This window comes from Monodon monoceros, unplaced genomic scaffold (assembly GCF_005190385.1).
Source record: "Monodon monoceros isolate NGI ecotype Baffin Bay Population unplaced genomic scaffold, NGI_Narwhal_1 Super_Scaffold_18, whole genome shotgun sequence".
Taxonomy (NCBI): domain Eukaryota; kingdom Metazoa; phylum Chordata; class Mammalia; order Artiodactyla; family Monodontidae; genus Monodon; species Monodon monoceros.
Window position 1 is genome coordinate 144,976,373 of NW_021703774.1, and position 20,321 is coordinate 144,996,693.

Genomic DNA, 20,321 nt, shown 5'->3' on the forward strand with positions numbered 1-20,321 from the left:
TCCCAAGGCTGTGAATTTTATTGATATGGCACTACAGTAATTCTCAATATAACACTTTGGATTTGATTTTCAGTTACTATCAGCCCCGCGACTGCAAAAGATAAATTATTTTTATCATAGACATAGAAAGCCAATGGTTTTGGGACTTGTCTTGAGCCAAACTTTCAGAGTATTAAGCTTCACCTTCTTTTTCGTCATGCTGTCCAGAGAGAAGCCCCTCTTTACAGCAGTTCACAGATCCCATCTGCCCTCCATACTGTTCTGTGGCAGAGGCCACTTGGCTCCCCAACACTTTGCCTTCAACGCATCTTTCATTCAGGTGACACTTGACTCAGATGATAATCTACTGGCAGCAGGCCAAAGGCTACCTTCGCTATTAGCTGGATTTTCACTGCCCCAAAATAAATACCAAATTCATGCCTGTTCTGATACCAATTTCTTTATCAGTTAAAGCTCATAGTTCTGAGTTATGTTTTCCAGTTAAAAAAAAAAAAGTAGCCAAAATTGTTCCAGAAAGAATTAGAAAACCAAATGGAGCAATAACCATAGAAAAAGTAAAAATATCATCATTGAGCTACAATGTTAAAAAGTAACAGGCTGAGAGTTATAAATAGGTGGTTCTAGTCAAACTTCAAGGGACAGATTATTCCTCATTTAAATTAGTTGACTTCAGAGCATATAAGAAGTTGAAATTTTTCTCAGCTCATGAAAGTAGCACAATATCAGAGCCTAATAAAGAGAGAAACACATTTGAAGGATACGTAATTTTCACCTTATATAATCTATTTAAGAAAATAAGGAAAGGCCCATCATGCTGTTCACCAGTCAGGGTGTACGGCAGGGTGGAGCTGGAGGGCGGAGCAGGCAAGGTAAACCAGGATTGGAAAAACCACACTAGGCAAAAGACTGGCATCAAAACCAGGACTGAACTACGTTCATGTGGGTGATTTAGCTCAAGGAGTCTGATCACTAGATATCACGGATTCTGGCAAGATGCCTTCCCCCAAGAGCATGCCGAAAGATGCACAGATGATGGCACAAATCCTGAAGGACATGGAGATTACAGACTCTGAGGCAAGAGTTATAAATCAGATGTTGGAGTTCGCCTTTCAATCTGTGACCACAATTTTAGACGATGTGAAAATTTATTCAAGCCACGCTAAGAAAGCTACTGTTGATGCAGACGATGTGTGATTGGCAATGCAGTGTTGCACTAACCAATCTTTAACCTCTCCTCCCCAAGAGAGTTTTTATTAGACGTTGAAGGCAAAGAAATCAAACTCTTTTGCCATTGGTCAAGCCATAGTCAGCCCCTAAAGTGCCACTTGATAGATATTGCTTGACAGTCCAAACTATAAACTTAAATCTTTACCAAAAAAAAGGCATCTGCTCTGCAGGAAGAGTAAAGGTTCCACAGTTAAGTGTTGGTTCAGTTAGTAGCAGACCAAGAATGCCCACTCCAGACACACCAACCCCCAAAATCATGTCCATTTCAACTAAGGAAGGGACTCCAATGTCCCTCACAGAGCAAAGGTTTATGGTACAGTTACTCACTTCATAGTCCTAGCTGTAAAAGCATCAGTTCCTGCAACAGCAGCAGTTCAGAATGTCGGATTAATCCATCATTAATAGGGTCCCAAAACATTCTTATTAACACTAACACGGTGCCATCACAAAATACTGCCCATGAATCATCAAACACATTAAAAGAAAACGTGAAGGTGATGACGATGATGATGGTGATGACGATGAACATTTGTAATCCAGCCGTAATACATGTAACAGGTATACTTGATCTTGAATCCTTTGTACTGAAATTAAACACACACATGATGTTTTCAAGTTGTTTTAGAAAACTTCAGTAGTAGTTAATGAGTAAATACAGTCACGATACTCTTCAATTAAGATGTTGGATTTTTTTAAATAGGACTAGTAATTGTTTTTCAGCAGCCTTTCAGTGTAAAAAGTTGTCATTCATGAAAGAAAGAAAGAATGGTTCAGCATTAGATTATATATCAATTTAACCTATTATATTAATAAATAAAAACATTTTAAATGAATGTCTTGATAAATTCAACGCCCATTAATGATATAAAAGAAAAAATGTTCTAGCATCTAGGAAAAGAACAGCCTTAATTTGATACACTGTTTGGTTTTTTGGGGTTTTTTTAAAATTTATTTATTGATTTATTTATTTATGGCTGCATTGGGTCTTCATTGTTGCGCGGGCTTTCTCTAGTTGTGGTGAGCGAGGGCTACTCTTCGTTGTGGTGCACGGGCTTCTCATCGCGGTGGCTTCTCTTGTTGTGGAACACTAGGCGCGCTGGCTCAGTAGTTGTGGCTCACGGGCTCTAGAGCACTGGCTCAGTAGTTGTGGTGCACGGGCTTAATTGCTCTGCGGCATGTGGGCTCTTCCCAGACCAGGGCTCAAACCCGCATCCCCTGCATTGGCAGGCGGATTCTTAACCACTGCACCACCAGGGAAGTCCCACATTGTTTGTTTTTAATAAAACAATGATAAAAACCTACAGCAAATGCCATACTTAATGGTGAAGCAATAGACACATTCCAATTGAAGTCAGAAACAAGACAAGAATGACCTTTATCACCACTACTATTAAAATGGTATCACTTATTTTCTCTAATTCAAGATGAGAAGAAAAACACTAAGAGGTATAAACATTAGAAAAGGAGAGGCAAATTGTGATTATTTGCAAATGACACTATTGCTTACATATAAAAACCTAAGAAAATCAATTGATAAACTATTAGAATTAATAAGAGAATTCAGCAAGGTGACCACATACAAGAGCAACCTAAAAAAAGTCAATAGCTTTCCTATATACCAGCAATAACCAATTAGAAAATGTAATAGAAAATAAGATTCCATTCACAATAGCAAGAAAAACTATTAACCACCTAAGAGTAAACCTTAAAATAGAATTTATCTCATGCCCTTACAGATAGTTCAAAATTAGGAAATCCATCAACCTAATTAATCACATTGATAAAATCAAGTTGAAAACTGTACAATTATACAGCAGCTAAGAATATTCAAGAACAGTTTCTGGTAAAAAACACTAAGTAAAACAAGAGACAAAAGATATTTCCTAACTATGATAAAGAGTTGTTTATTTTCTTTTTCTGAGAAACAAAGAGGAAACATCATATTAAATGGCTAAACATTAAATGCACTGCCATTAAAGTCAGGAACAAGGCAGGGACCGTTGCTATCACTCAAAATTGTTTTGTGTAAAAATGAAAGAGAGGATTAGAAAAAGGGAGTAATGACTTCATACAGCAGACCCCATTCCAGAGTCTGAGAATGCCCCCTGCCATAAACAAGAGGACATGCTTTGATTTTATATTACACAATAGAATGGAAATTGAAATCTTACACAAAAACAGAAACTGATCAAAAGAGGTTACCTTCTTCTTTCCCTATCAAAGCCATTGCCAAGTACTATCCAGATATTACTCATACTGTTCCTGTCCTCTGCTTGAAGGAAAGATTTTTAAATTGTCCGAACAGTTCTGAGACCTGTCAAAATTTGAATGAGGGACTTCCCTGGTGGCACAGTGGTTAAGACTCTGTTCTCCCAATGCAGGGGGCCCGGGTTTGATCCCTGGTCAGGGAACTAGATCTCACATGCCACAACTAAGAGTTCACATGTCACAACTAAGGAGCCCACGTGCCACAACTAAGAAGCCTGTGAGCCGCAACTAAGACCTGGCACAACCAAATTAATTAATTAATTAATTTAAAAACTGAAAGCTTTGATGGGTAGAGTATTCTTGGTTGTAAGTTTTTGCCTTTTGTCACTGTAAACATATCATGCCACTCCCTTCTGGCCTGCAGAGTTTCTGCTGAAAAATCAGCTGATAACCTTATGGGGAGTCCCTTATATGTTACTTGTTGCTTTTCCCTTGTTGCTTTTAATATTTTCTCTTTATCTTTAATTTTGGTCAGTTTGATTACTATGGGTCTCAGTGTGTTCCTCCTTGGATTAATCCTGTATGGCACTCTCTGCACTTCCTGGACTTGAGTGACTGTTTCCTTTCCCATGTTAAGGAAGTTTTCAGCTATCATCTCTTCAAATATTTTCTCAGGCACTTTCTCTCTCTCTTCTCCTTCTGGGACTGATATAATGCGAATGTTGGTGCGTTTGACATTGTCCCAGAAGTCTTAAACTGTCCTCATTTCTTTTTTTTTTTTTCCTTTTTAAATTTTTGGCCATAGTACATGGCATGTGGGATCTTAGTAGTTCCCTGACCAGGGATCGAACCCTCACCCCCTGCATTGGAAGGAGGAGTCTTCACAACTGGACTGCTGGGGAAGTCCCTGTCCTCACTTCTTTTCTTTTCTTTTCTTTTCTTTTTTTTTTTTATAAATTTACTTATTTTATTTATTTTATTTTTGGCTGTGTTGGGCCTTCGTTGCTGCATGTGGGTTTTCTCTAGTTGCGGCAAGTGGGGGCTATTCTTCATTGCGGTGCACGGACTTCTCATTGCGGTCGCTTCTCTTGTTGAAGATCATGGGCTTTAGGTGCGTGGGCTTCAGTAGTTGTGGTGTGGGCTTCAGTAGTTGTGGCTCATGGGCTCTAGAGCACAGGCTCAGTAGTTGTGGCACATGGACTTATTTGCTCTGTGGCATGTGGGATCTTCCCGAACTAGGGCTCGAACCCGTGTCCCCTGCATTGGCAGGCGGATTCTTAACCACTGCACCACCAGGGAAGCCCTGTTCTCATTTCTTTTCATTCTTTTTGTTTGGTTGGTTTTTGTTTTGTTCCATGGCAGTGATTTCCACCACTCTGTCTTCCAGCTCACTTATCTGTTCTTCTGCTTCATTTATTCTGTATTGATTCCTTCTAGTGTATTTTTCATTTCAGTTATTGTATTCTTCAACTCTGTTTGGTTGTTCTTTACATTTTCTAACTCTTTGTTAAAAACTTCTTGTAACTTCTCACTCTGTGCCTCTATTCTTTTCCCAAGTCCTTTGATTATTTTTACAGTCGCTACCCCTGAACTCTTTCTCGGGTAGATTTTCTATCTCCATGTCACTTAGCTGTTCTGGGGTTTTATCTTGTTCCTTTGTCTGGAACATATTTCTCTGCCATCTCATTTCATCTAAATTTCTATTTTTATGTATGTGGAAGGTTAGTTATGTTTCTCAACCTTGGAGAAGTGGCCCTCTGTAGGGGATGTCCTATGTGTCTCTGCTTGTCACACAAGGGCCAGGGACCAGCTGGCCCCAGGGTAGGTTCTGACCTGCATTTGCAGACTGAGTTGCACAGGCTGCAGGATCATAGTTTTCTTGCTTCTGGTGTCTGCCCTCTGGTGGGTGAGGTGGTCTAGAGACTTGTGCAGGCTCCCTTGTGGGAGGGGCCAGTGTCTGCCCACTGGTGGGTGGAGCTGGGTCTTGGCCCTCTGGTTGGCAGGGCCATGCCAAGGGATGTGTCTAGAGGTGGCTGTGGGCTCAGGAAGTCTTTAGGCAGCCTGTCTGCTGATGGGTGGGGTTGTGTTCCCACCCTGTTGGTTGCTTGGTCTGAGGCATTGGAGCCTACAGGCTGTTGGGTGGGGCCAGGTCTTGGTGCTACTGACCCAAGCAAGATGTCTGCCTCCAACAAGAGTTCAAGAAGATGAACACTCCCTGATATTTCTGCCACCAGCTTTTATGACCCCAGAGAGAGCAATAGCCATCCTCTGCCTCCCCAGGACACACCCCCCAAGACCAGCAGATAGGTCTGGCCCAGGTCAGAAGTCACTGCTTTTGCCCTGGGTCTCGGTGTGTGCAACATCTTGTGTGCACCTCCAAAAGCGGAGTCTCTGTTTCCCCCAGTCCTGTGGAGCTCCTGTACTCAAGCCCCTCTGACCTTCAAAGACAAATGCTCTGGGGGGGTTCTCCTCCCAATGCCAGACCCCCAGGCTGGGGAGCCTAAGGGCTCAGAACTGTCACTCCTGTGGGAGAACTTCTGCAATATAATTATTCTCCAGTTTGTGGGCTGCCCACCCAGGAAGTATGGGATTTGAGTATATGGTGAGTGCATCCCTCCTACCATCTTGTTGGGCATCTTCTTTATGTCTTTGGATGTATAATGGCTTTTTTTGGGGGGTAGGTTTCAGTCTTTTTTATCAGTGGTTGTTCTGCAGTTAGTTGTGATTTTGGTGTGCTTGTGAGAGAAGGTGAGCTCAGGGTCCTTCTACTCTGCCATCTTGTCTCCTCTCCAAACCAAGAGAAATATTTTTTAAAAGAGGAGAGATAGAGAGACAGAGAAAGAGAGACAAAGAGACAGAGAAAGAGAGAGAGAGAGATGACGATATGGTGAAATATTTTATAATTGAAAAAATGGTTTTTATCAACAATAAAAATGAGGCTTACTCACATATTAAATGAAAAGATTTTCAAATTGTCAGACAAAGCAAAGTCTAACCCTGTGTTACCTATAAACACACCTAAAAGAAAGAGATTAGAAAGCGTAAAAATAAAAGAATGGGGGTTTCCCTGGTGGCGCAGTGGTTAAGAATCCACCTGTCTATGCAGGGGACATGGTTTCCAGCCCTAGTCTGGGAGGATCTCACATGCTGCGGAGCAATTAAGCCCGTGCGCCACAGCCACTGAGCCTGCACTCTAGAGCCCACGAGCCACAACTACTGAAGCCTGCGTGCCACAACTACTGAGGCCCACGCGCCTAGAGCCTGTGCTCTCAACCAAGAGAAGCCACCGCAACGAGTAGCCCGTGCACAGCAACGAAGAGTAGCTCCCGCTCATCGCAACTAGAGAAAGCCCATGTGCGGTATCGAAGACCCAACGCAGCCAAAAATAAATAAATCAAATAAATAAATTTATTTTTTAAAAAGTCTTTAAAAAAATAAAAGAATGGATAAATATATACCAAGTAAGATGTAAAACACAAAAACAGCAAGGGTCATGATGTTGGTATCTGTCAAGGTAGAATTCTGACCAAAAAGCTTTACAAAGAAAAAGGAGGACTTTTTAAAATGTTAATGGTTTTAACAATGGAGATATATACTCAATAACACAGCAGTCAGCTTCCACAAAGTAAAAACTACAGCAGATGCAGACAAAATAGAAACACATTAACAAGAGAAAAGTTTGATACATTACTTTCATTCCAAGACAAAGCAGGTGGATGAAACATGAATAAGGATTTAGGAAACCTAATCCAGTGCTACTGAAAATGTGGTTACAGACTGGTGTAAGTTCATGAACTATCGTTACCAGATGCAGTGAGATAAGAAGCTTGCTCCAGAATATAAATCGATGAACTACTTCCTTCATCTGGAAAGTCTTGCTACCAAAAAAAAAAAAAAAAAATTCAACTGAAACTATTTTGTGCTTAGTGATATAGTAGACTGGCTACTTTGAGTAGCACTGACCTAAAGAACATAATCGGTATGGTAACTCTTACAAATATATGTCAAACTCTGAATATCAATATTAGAGAATACACTTCCTTTTGAAGTGCACATGGAATGTTCCTAAAAATGGATATCTTAGGACACAAAGAAAACTGGCAATAAACATCAGTCATTATTAGAGAAATGAAAATCAAAACAACTGTGAGATATCACCTCATACCTGTCATCAAAAAGTCCACAAATAATAAATATCAGAGAGGATGTGGAGAGAAAAGAACACTTGTGTACTGTTAGTGGGAATGTGAATTGGTGCAGCCACTACGGAAAACAGTATGGAGGTTCCTCAAAAAATTAAAAATAGAGCTACTGTATGATACAGCAATTCCACTCTTGGGTATATATCTGGAAAAAACAAAAACACGAATTCGAAAATATACATGCACCCCAATGTTCACAGCAGCACTATTTACAATAGCCAAGATATGGAAGCAACCCAGTACCCATCAACAGACAAATGGATAAAGAAGATGTGGTATATATGTACAATGGACTATTACTCAGCCATAAAAAAGAATGAAATTCTGCCATTTGCAGCAACATGGATGGACCTAGAGAATATTATGTTTAATGGAATAAGACAGACAGAGAAAGATAAATACTGTATGATATGTGGAATCTAAAAAAAAATAAAACAAATGAATGTATATAGCAACAGAAACAGACTCATGGATATAGAAAACAAACTACCAGTGGCTACCACTGTGGGGAGGGGAAGGAGGAGGGGCAAGATAGGGGTATGAGATTAAGAGATACAAACTACTATGTATAAAATAGATAAGGGGCTTCCCTGGTGGCACAGTGGTTGACAGTCTGCCTGCCGATGCAGGGGACACGGGTTCATGCCCCGGTCCAGGAAGATCCCACATGCCGTGGAGTGGCTGGGCCCGTGAGCCATGGCCGCTGAGCCTGCGCGTCCGGAGCCTGTGCTCCGCAACGGGAGAGGCCACAACAGTGAGAGGCCCGCGTACCGCAAAAAAAAAAAAAAAAAAAAAAAAAAAAAAATATATATAGATAGATAAGCAACAAGGATATATTATAGAGTACAGGAAATTATAGCCATTATCTCGTAATACCTTTTAATGGAGTATAATCTGTAAAAATACTGAATCACTATGCCATACACCTGAAACTAATATAATATTGTAAATCAACTGTACTTCAATTAAAAAATAATAAAATAAAATAATGTAAAAAAAATTTAAATGCAAATAATAGACAGCACTCTCTGATTACAATGCTAGAAATTAGTGATAATAATAAAGTTTTTGCCACTTGGAAAAAATTTTAATGTACATACTTTTAAATAATTCCTGCAATGAAGGAAAAATAAAAAATTCAGAACTCTTGCTAATAGTAAAAATATTACATCTGAATAAATGACCTACAGTAACAAAAGTTATCAGAGGAAAATTCATACACTAAATACTTATATCAATGAATATGAAAGTAAATAAATGAAACATTGATGTCACAAAGATAGAAAAAGATCAAAGAAAACCAAAGGAAAGCATAAGGAAGGAATTGATAAGAGTGAAAAATTAATGAATTAAAAAAATAGAAACAGAGTAAAAGTAATACAGAAATCAAAAGGCTTATTTGAAAACACTAACAATGTGCACAAACTATTAAATAACTTAATTTTTTAAATAAAGTATAAACATACAAACTAAATGACAAGCCAGACATGGCCATCGATACAGAGCCTGTTAATTTGTACAATTTTATGCAAATAAATATGAAAACTTGATGAAATAGATAATTTTCTAGAAAATTATAATTTATCAAAATTGACCCTCATAGAGATATAAAATCTAAACAGACAGAATTCTGTAGAAATACAAATTTGTAAAACAGAAACCCAACAAAAAATGCATCAGGCCCAAATGGCTTCAAGGGTGATTTACACTAAATCTTTAAATAAAAAACCTGAATGTTACTTAATTCTAGAGCATAGAAGATGAAGAAACACTTCTAATTTCTTTTTGTGGAGCAAGTATAACAAGTAAATGAATAAAAAAGGTAAAATATTAGTAAACATACCTTAATAGCACATTAAATAAATATATATAACCAAGTGGGGTTTATTTCAGGAATATAAAGATCATTTAACACTAGGATATCTGTTCACATAATGTATCAAATTTATACACCTAGGGAGAAAATGATCTGATAATCTCCATAGATGCTGAAAAGGCATTTGACAAAATTCAAAGCCCATTCATATTAAAGACTCAATAAAAAGAAATTGAGGGATACTTCCCTTACATAGCTTGACCCCAAATTCAGCATCTTAATTAATTAGTGGGCAAACACTAGAGGCTTTCTTGCTGGTGATATAATTTAAAAAAAAAATTTTTTTTTCTCCCAGATTCCTGGCACAGACCTTCAAAAACCCTTGGAATTTCCTGAGTGATAAAAGTGCCTTGTTAGTTATAACAAGCTCCTTGATACTTGAGTTTATAAAATCAACTCTTGAGTTGATATATTTAATACTTTATAAATTCAAGTTTATGCTAATAAGGAGTTTCATGGTGATGATTCATGGGGGGAGGGGTTTGGTAGCTTCAGGATGGGGTCTGGGGCCAGAGGAACCAAACCAGTGATTAGAGCATTGGGACTCAGCCCCACCCTCAACCTCGGGGAAGGGGATAGGGACTGGAGATTGAGTTCAGTCACCAACCAAGCCAATGGTTTAAAAAACCTCGGCCAGGAGGCTAAGGGAGCTTCCCCAGCTGGTGAACACCTTAATAGGCTTAGGGGATAGTATCTCTTCATCTGGCTGTTCATTAGTATCCTTGTAATAAAATGGTAATTGTAAATATAGCACTTTCCTGAGTTCTGAGGGTGGTTCTAGTGAATTTCCCACCTGAGGATGTTGTGAGAAGCCCCAAATTTGTATCCAGCCAGGCAGAAGTGTGGGTGGCTTGGGGACACCCAGGACCTGATGTGGAGGCAGCCTTGTGGGACTGAAAACCTTAACCTGTGGGATCTTCACTAACTGCAGGTAGGTGGTGTCAGAATTGAATTGAATTGTAGGACACACAGCTGGTATCAGACAATTAGTGTTGGAACTCATTGCAAAAATCAGAAAGAAGACAAAGATGTCCACTTTTTTAAATACAAGAGAAAGCAATTAGAGTCATAAGAATTGAAAAAGAAGACATAAAGTTACATCCATGTGCAAATAATATAGTTCTAGGAAACTTATAATAAATGGAAAACCTCCTATGAAGAGTAAATATATTTTGTCAAGTAGCAGGATATAAAATTAACATACAGAAATAAAGAGCTTTGTAACTGAAACAGGAGGGAAGGGGGCAGGGCACAACCTTTGAAAGAATGACATAGCCCGAGGACATGACTGATTAGAACCAAATGGGTCCAAGATGGCAGACAAGTCGACTTCCTCTAGACCTTGAGCCTCAGTATAACACATCACTGTAACACATCAGCAAGCTAAATGACACACCCACAAGCGCCATGACAGTTCCAAGGCCGACCATAAGGATCAAAAAGTGAGCAGTGGCCCAATTCCTGGAAATCTCTGCCCCTTCCTGAAATAGCTGGAATACTCCTCCCATGATTAACATATGAAATTACCCACCCCTATAAAAACTGACCACCCCATACCCTGGGGCTGCTCTCACCTTCTGAGATGGCCCACACTCTGTGGAGTGTGTTCTTTCTAAATAAGTCCTAATAAATGGGTAAGATAAGTTCTTACCTATCACTTTGTCTCTCACTGAATTATTTCTGCAATGAGACGTCAAGAACCTGAGCTTCATTAAGTCCTGAAACAAGGTGTGTGATCTCAGTTGGAAGACCATGGGTTTTGGCTGGGTTCGAGTCCTAGCACGTGGGTTCGAGTCCCAATCTGAGGTGCATGGTATCATAACCACTTGGAAGAAATAAAGGAAGAGGAGAGCCCTGATTCCATTTACAATAGCAAAAGCAAAACGAAACAAAATGCAGGCACAAATTTAGAATTGTGTAAAACTTACATGAGGAAAACTATACAACATTCTTACAGGACAAAAAGTAGGTTTGAACAAATGGGAAAACATACCATGTTATTGATCAGAAGAATCAATATCAGAAAGATATCAATACTTGCCAAGTTAAAAGTTTGTAAACTTAATGTGATCCCAGTAAAAATATCCTCAGGTTATTTTTTTTTTTCTGGAGCCAGACAAGTTGATTATAAGGTTATTTTGGAAAATAAATACAAGACTAGCCAGAAATCTCCTTAAAAATTAGAGAGGGGCTTCCCTGGTGGCGCAGTGGTTGAGAGTCTGCCTGCCGATGCAGGGGACGCGGGTTCGTGCCCCGGTCCGGGGGGGGTCCCGCGTGCCGCGGAGCGGCTAGGCCCGTGAGCCATGGCCGCTGAGCCTGCACGTCCGGAGCCTGTGCTCCGCAACGGGAGAGGCCGCAACAGTGAGAGGCCCGCGTACCGCAAAAAACAAACAAACAAACAAAAAAAAAGGTAGAGAAATGGTGGACTAGCCCTACCTCACATTGAAACAGTTATAAAAACTCTCCTATTGAATGAAATAATGCCATTTGCAGCAACCTGGATGGATCTAGAGATTATCATACTAAGTGAAGTAAGTCAGAAAGAGAAAGACAGATACTGTATGATATCACTTACATGTGGAATCTAAAATATGACACAAATGAACTTATTTATGAAACAGAAACAGACTCACAGACATAGAAAACAAACTTAGGGTGACCAAAGGGGAAAGGAGGTGGGGGAGGGTTAAATTAGGAGTTTGGGATTAGCAGATACAAACTACTATATATAAAATAGGTAAACAACAAGGTCCCACTGTATAGCACAGGGAACTATATTCAAAATCCTGTAATAAACCATAATAAACCATTCAGATATATCTGAATCACTTTGCTGTACACCAGAAACTAACACAACATTGTAAATCAACTATACTTCAATTAAAAAAAACTCTTTTATTAAAACATTATGGTATTGGTGCATAAACAGACATGTGGCTAATCGAACAGGATATAAAATTCAAAGATAGACTCCAAAGGCATATGGAAATTTAGTGTTTGATAAACAAATGGTGTTGGAACAACTGATAGCCAAGTGGATAAAGATAAAATTGGATCCTGGGACTTCCCTTGTGGTGCAGTGGTTAAGACACTGCGCTCCCAATGCAGGGGGCATGGGTTTGCTCCCTGGTCAGGGAACTTGGTCCCACATGCATACTACAACTATGATTTTGCATGCCACAACTAAGGAGCCCAACTGCCACAACTAAGACCTGGCACAACCAAAAAAAAAGATAAAATTGGATCCATTCCTCACACCTTGCACTTGGATAAATTCCAAGTGGGTCACATATCTAATGTAAAAATATAGTCATACAAATACTAGAAGAAAACAAGTTTTTTACAACTTGGGAATGAAGAGGACTTTCCTAACTATGATACCATATCTGGATTTAATAAAGGAAAGATGGGTAAATTTATCTACCTAAATTTTTTAAAAATTTAAAAATTGCATGTCTGAAATACCATGAGCAATGTAAAAGTTAAATAAAAACCAAGACAAAATTGTAACTAATATCATAAAAGCTCAATATCCCTAATATATAAAATTTTTCTAAATATTGAAAAGAAATTCAAATCCTAGTCTAACCCAGCAGTAAATGAGAAAGTTATAGAAAAATAAATGTAAATAACTCTTAAGTATATGAAAAGATGCTTAACTTTGATATACTACTTGTATAATAAGAAAAATGCATATTAAAACTAAAATGAGATACCATTACTTATTTATCAGATTTGCAAAAATCTCAAACTTGACAACACACTGAGTTGGTGAGACTGTGGAGAGATAGGTACTTTCATGTATTGCTGATGGGGGTGAAAAATGGTACAACCATGGAGGGGGATTTGACAAGAGCTAGCAAAACTATGTGTGCATTTATTCTTTGCCCGAGCAACCTACCTTCTAGGTATATGTAGCTAAGATTAAATGGTAAAAACTTGAAGTGATGAATACTCAAGGCTATTTATTGCAGCACATTTTGTAATAATAAAAGACTGTAAACAGCCCACATGTCTATCTGTACAGGACAGGTGAATAAACAATGGCACATACATGCACTGGAATATTAGTCAAATGTAAAAAGAAGAATATCTCTATATATTGCTAAAGAGTGATCTCCAGGATAAAAGTGAAAAAAGCAACATGCAGAAGAGTATGTATAGTATTATACTTTCTGTGTAAGAATGGAAAAAAGTATATATATGTATGTATATATATATATATATTTCTATTTTCAAAATTTTAAAGTGCATAAACCAAAACCTAATAAATAAAAATGATTACCTATAAGGAAAAGGATAGGGATGTACCTCTCTCAATGGACCTTGTTTTATAGTTTTGATATAATAAAATATACACACAGTTAAAAAACAAACTTAACTACAAAAGAAAAAAGCAACAATTCCTCACTACAACCATCACCCTCACAGTTGTCATGCTTTGTACCCAAGCTTTTGCCTTAGAGTCCTATGATTGTTGCAGTAATTGCTTGCACTAAGAATGTGAGGGCAAAAGCAAAATGCCGTTAATAGGTGTAAGGAAGACCCTGAAACAAAGGGAAATTTCTATGCCATTTTTTTAAAATTAGGAAGCTCATATTTTAGCTTGGCAATGCACTTTATATGATATCAAGATGAATGCAAAATGAAGGAAAAAATACCTTGTGTTATATATATATATTTTTAAAATGACCTTAATCTTAGCAGATTTTTGCCTTTGGTTCATATATTTCTGACCAAAAGGTACAATTCTGTTCTGAATGTGCACTCTTAATCTATTCAAGTTCATTTACTCAATTTATTAGTTTTCTTAGACCAGTCTGAATAGCTAATATGTGGCTCTTTGGCTACAACTTTTTCCTTCTGTTTAGAAACCTGATGTCTATTTTGGGAACTAGAAAAAACATAAATTGCTTCAATAGAAAAGACTGTATTTAACTTTAAAAAGAGAGAGAGAGAGAGAGAGAGAGAGAGAGAGAGAAAGAGACAAGACCTACCAACCAAATGCAATATGTAGCTCTTGTTTAGATCCTGATTTAAATAAAGCAACTATAACAAGGCATTTTGAGACAACTGGGGAAAACTGAACATGGACTGATTATTAGATGATATTAAGGAATTAATAATTAATTTTGTTGGGTATGATAATGAAATAGTGGTTATAAAATTAGTCTGTTTATGTTAGAGATTTTTACTGAAGAATTTACAAAGTGAAATGATATGTCTTGGATTGTTTTAAAATACTGCAGCAAAAGAAAAAAAAAGTAGTGGTGGGTAGGATAGAGTATAAATAACAGGAATAGAATATTGATAATTGTTGAAGCTGGATGATAGGTGCTCGGAGGCTTCTTATACCATTCTTTCTACTTTATGTATGTTTGAAATTTTCCATAATAAAAAGGTATGAATTCTCTCACTCATATGTCTCCCCAGGTGAAGTCATTGAACTCAAAAGAGCAAGATCAAGTGTTAGATCAAATAAAAGTTTTATAACATAAATTACTTTCTTTAAGTTGCTTTCTTTGGTCTTGAAAACCTTTTAACAGATAGAAGTTAAAATATTATGGAAGAATAAAAGACCATTGTCACAGTCTGTTAATCCCATATGCTTCCCATGGGAAGGATAAATAGTTATATGGCAGTTTTATGGGATCCAGGATCCAATATAGAAAATTTTCCCAAAGGGCTCTCTAACACTCCATCCTTCCTTTTCTTCTTCTTGTTTTTTAATTTTTTTAATCAGCGGGGGCAGATGGGGAAAAAATGGAGGCATGAAGTAATCTCCTATTTGACTAGTTAGAGCAAAGTAAAGATGGGGGCTGGTGGCCTTTGGTTTGAGATACTCTGATGTGATAGAAACAAAAGTACATTAAGTCTAAAAGGACTATCATTTGAAATCACCAGGTGAAGCTAACTTTACCCTAATAAATAGAGCACATTTAGAAAGCATGTTATCTTCAGCAAATGGCTCTTTTGCGAACTAGCACCTGGCTTGCTCCTGGACTCCAGGAAAGTATAAAGACGCTTGGCCATGAAATACTTGGTGACTATACAACCCCAACGGATCCCAAACCATAAAACAGAGGGCACGTCATCCATCACGTGGAAGTGTTCTTATAAGACCAGGCCTAAGTCTGAATATACATGTAAGTTGCATGAGCTGACTGCTTACATTCCTAGTATGTCTACTCTCATCGCTTGCCTCGGCCAATGCCAATGACCTCACAGAGAGTTTCCTATGATCAATGAGCCAAGAGAAAAATCGTTTAGCCTTTTTACAGAATACTCAGCACAGGACACTGGCAGTGGCCAGAAGTATACTACTGTGTCCTGTATTCCATTCGGAGTGTCTCTGATGGACTGCAGAGAAGGGAATCCTTCCTGTGGGTAGAACTTAAGTAGCACATCTTCTTGTCCACTTTCCTTGTTAGGGAAGATGGTCTGAGGTAAGGCCTCACAGGGACACATAAAAAAGTGGCAAACTGTTAACTGTATGGTCAGGGACTTGGAAGGAGCAAAATAAGAAAATTGATGACAAGGAAGATTGGAGAAGAGGTATGTAGATGGATTTAAGACGTTCTTAAAATGGGTCTAGACTATGAGAGTATTTATTCATCTTCAGAATGGAGGAGACTCCCCATAACCTGGTAAACAAGATGACCTGTTCTGTGGGTGTCAGTCAGCCTCCCTCCCTAGTCACTCCCTACTTGCTCAATGGATTCATAAATTAAATGGGTTCAATGACACGGACTTCCTCTTACTTTGACATGTTTATTGCCATTACTGAGGCCCAATTTACCAGCAAGAGTCACTAACCCTTAGCCCCCTGCACATGGGGGCAGCCAAGCACCTGGAGGCAGATTGATTACATCACAACATAGTAGTGATTTGACCCCCATTGGAATAGACATTTATTCTGATTTGGATTTGTTTCCCCTGCTCACCATGTCTCTAGCAGCACTACTGCCCAAGGCTTGTTAAGTGCCTTATGCTGTTATGTTATCTCATACGTATGAATGACGTTCATTTAAATGCAAAAAAAAGACACCTGACGCATTTTGAATATGGAATCCCATTAGCCTAGGTTTATCTTATTCTTATGCATGAAAGGAAAAGAGAAAACTTCCAATCATGCCCAATAAAGAGTACATCTGTGAAACTGCAGTATGTCTGGAGTCCTTGAAAATAGCTTTTTCTCAGTTGTTGGAAAGATGCTGTTCCCCTGCAGAGACATTATGTTCTAGGTAGTGGACCCAGAGTACCATAACTGTAACATTTTTCACAAAAGTATAGTGGCTTTTTTAGGCCACACAGGACAGATGCTTGTTCTGTTTGCAGGCATCTACTGAAGGACAGAATAGCAATAGATCATCACTATGTCAAATGAGACTAAACAACCAGGAAACATACTTTTTTTCTTTTTTCTTTTTCTGTCTGTGCTGCGTGGCTTGCGGGGTTTTAGTTCGCAGACCAGGGATCAAGCCCAGGCCCCCCGCTGTGGAAGCAAGGAGTCCCAACCACTGGACGGCCAGGGTAGTCCCAGGAAACATAATATTATTTAAACCCTTCTAAAACATTTAGAAAAATGGATAGGCCTTGGAATGTTTTCTTTGTAGATTGGAACAGAGAAAATGGTAGAACTCAAGGCTGCGAGTGCGAAACATTTAGCAGACAGTGTTGTGGCTCGATTAGGGGCAATAGGAAACAAAGGCAGTATGCTTCATTAATGGAGCGGAGACCTTGAATTAAAACATAGGTATTTTTACTAATTTTGTGGCCTCCCTACAGGTATCCAGGTACAGAAAAACTCTTGTTTGAAAAATAGTTTGTTTTAAGTGATATAATTACAGAAAGGAGACCTGCTTCCAGATGCAGAAGATACTATACTAGCTTGCTTGGGCTGATGTAACAAAATACTACAGACCGAGTGGGTTATAAAACAGAAATTTATTTTCTCACAGTTCTGGAGGCTAGAAGTCCGAGATCAAGATGTTGGCAGGGTTAGTTTCTTCTGAGACTGCTGTCCTTGCCCTATAGATGGCTGTCTACTCCTTGTGTCTTCACGAGGTCTTCCCTCTGCATGTCTGTGTCAAAATTTCCTCTTCTTATAAAGATACCACTCATATTAGTAACTAATACCCAGATTAGGACCCACCCTAATCACCCCTTTCTAACTTACTTACCTCTTTAAAGATCCTATCTCCAAACACAGTCACATTCTGAAGTAACTGGGGATTAGGAATTCAATATATTAATTTAAAGGGGACACAATTCAGCTCATAGCAAGTACTTTTGTAACCGAGAGTGGGGTCCGGCTGCTCACCGCTGAAAAGCCAATAAAGAGGCAAGGTTGGTGGAAAGGAAAATTTGCTTTCTTTTGGATGCTGCCAACAGGTGGGGAGGGCAGACGCCTGTCCAAAGGCCGACTCCCCCCACTGACAATCGGGGGCGAGAGCTCTTATAGGCTGAGGGAGGGGGCTACGTGCAGAAACAGCACAGTCAGCTCTGACAGTCGTCTTGAAATTGGTCATCAAGACCAATGGTCTGAGCAGCGTAATCTTGATTAAGTACAGTTAGTCTTCAGTTCCAGGGTCGGTTTGTTCCCATTTCCCTGAGCCCAGTTCTCAGAATTGTGGCAGCTTATGTCATGGCTACAGTCTGGTCTTCATGTAGTTAACTTCTTCCACCTGGTGTGGGTTTCAGTATATGTAAGACAGCTCACGGGATACAGCTCAGAAGATTATCTCTAGCCCTTGAGGAGGAACTAAAGGTCCTTGACTTTGCTTAATGACTAGATTATTATTATTTGGTCTCCTTTGACTCTTTTCCTTTGTTTCTGCATTTTCTCACTTCTCTGATTAAACTTATTCTTTGGCTAAAGTTTTTCCACAGACAAAAACAGGCAGAGGACCTGGGAGGCGTAGACCCTAGGGTCCTGCTCCATTTCACTTTGAGAATAGATTTATGTACAAGAAGTGATCACTGCAGGGCCCTACCCAGATGCTCTCAGTTCCCCTTTATCTGCTCTGTGCACCTTTCCCCAAGCTTCTGCATGCTTTGCTGCTCAAAGCTTACACTTGCAGCAAAGCATGAATTGCCCTTGGGCATTGGACCCTATAACTTGGCCTCAGCATACAGAGGGCTGGAAGTGCCTGGGAGTCTTACAAGTCCACCTGACTCCCCGCTCCTTTCCTGGGGGAGTGGGGTGTCCTCCAGAAACTCTCTCCATCGGGTCTACATCAGGCTGACAGGAAAGGAAGGATTTAATTAAAAAGGCAGAATGGCCCTAAGGTAACATTTGCAGGGAGAGAGGTAGAAGGAGTCACACTTTGATTAGAAATCCCCACAGCATTAAACATTTTTGAAGAGAGAGGAATATGCCACAACTTATCCTAACTGAACGTGGGGACAAGCCCTTGACTTGGGTGACACCTAGTGTGTGGAAGACACAAAGTCCCGTGTGACCCAGGGGTTCTGCCACGTGGAAATGACCTTCTAATTCTTAGGCTCCCATAAGAGGAGTACAGATTCGGGGATGCAACTTGATTCTGAGCCCACTGAGGAGGTGGGCCCAAGGAATTACTTCCGTTCGGAAGTCAGTATAGGTACTTATTTTTTCCAGAGATCTCTTTGCCTGCAGAAACGAAAACTTCTCCACTCAGTATCTTTGTTAAAAGCTCTGTCTCCCCTTTCCTTTGTAATTCCTCTGTCCCCTTCCAGCATTTCGGTTTTTTTCAATTTGTAAAGCTATGATTCTATTCTTTTGCTCTAAAAATTATGGGCAGCTTTCTGCTACTGTCAGAAGCATTATCAGAAGAGATTGACTTGAATCTATATTCAACCATTGGCAGTAAGCAGTAATAAAGGCTACTGCTAGCTCTGTCCCTCCGTAAAAAACAAGCCCAAGATCTGGTGGGCAGGGTCACATGTTTGGCAGTATGGCCAACACAGTTAGCAAGGCAGGAGCTGAAGATCTGATTGGTGCGGCTGGCATCGTCTGTGGGGTTGAAGCCAAGGAGTAAGGCAGTGCAGTAGGCATGGTTGTCAGAACCAGGACCAAGGAATTGGCTGGTTCAGCCAGAGTAGCCAGAGGTCAGTGGGACCAGGACTGAGCAGGCTACCAGTGTGGCCAGAAGATTCCTTACCTATAGGCAAGTAAGTAAATACACTGAGAATATTGGGAACCAGGTTTCTCAGTGTTGAGGGAGTTACAAATACGGAAAGAGGATAGTCTAGAATAATTCTCTAGGATTGTATTGGAATTGGAGGTATCAGTGAGAACTCATGATTTTTAGTAGATAGATACAAAAAGCAAATATAGATGTATTTGTGAGTGTGTATGGATATGTCCTAGCTCTGCCCATTGAGAAGGTCTAGTAGCAATGGTATCCCATGGCAACGAGGATACCTAGCATCCAAATCTAAATACTATTTTTCCATAAAAGGAAACAGGGCTTCTTACAGAAATGGCTGATTCCAGGACTGGATAAGGAAAAAAAAAATAAGAGCCTAGGATATCTTATAGTGTCAGAAAATAAGGAGATGCTCAAAGAACTATGGGAATATGTCAAAAGGAACTTGAGAAAAGGATACAGGTACTACCACTGGTCAAATTAGGGACAATTTGAGCATCAGAGTATATAATGGTAATAATGGATTTTAACTCACCAAATAAAATAGAGATCCATGAGCCCATACTCATATAAATAAATAAATGAGGGAGAATTGAAAGCTCTTTCTTACAGTAGAATGCCAACTAATAAATGTAGAAGGAAGGGTAGAAGTAGAAAATTATCATTTATCCATCA

General features: G+C 39.3%; 1 pseudogene; it reads left to right on the top strand.

Annotated features, from left to right (window-relative positions):
- Window positions 1-987: 987 nt before the first annotated feature.
- Window positions 988-1,762, top strand: LOC114899458 (annotated as a pseudogene).
- Window positions 1,763-20,321: the final 18,559 nt, after the last annotated feature.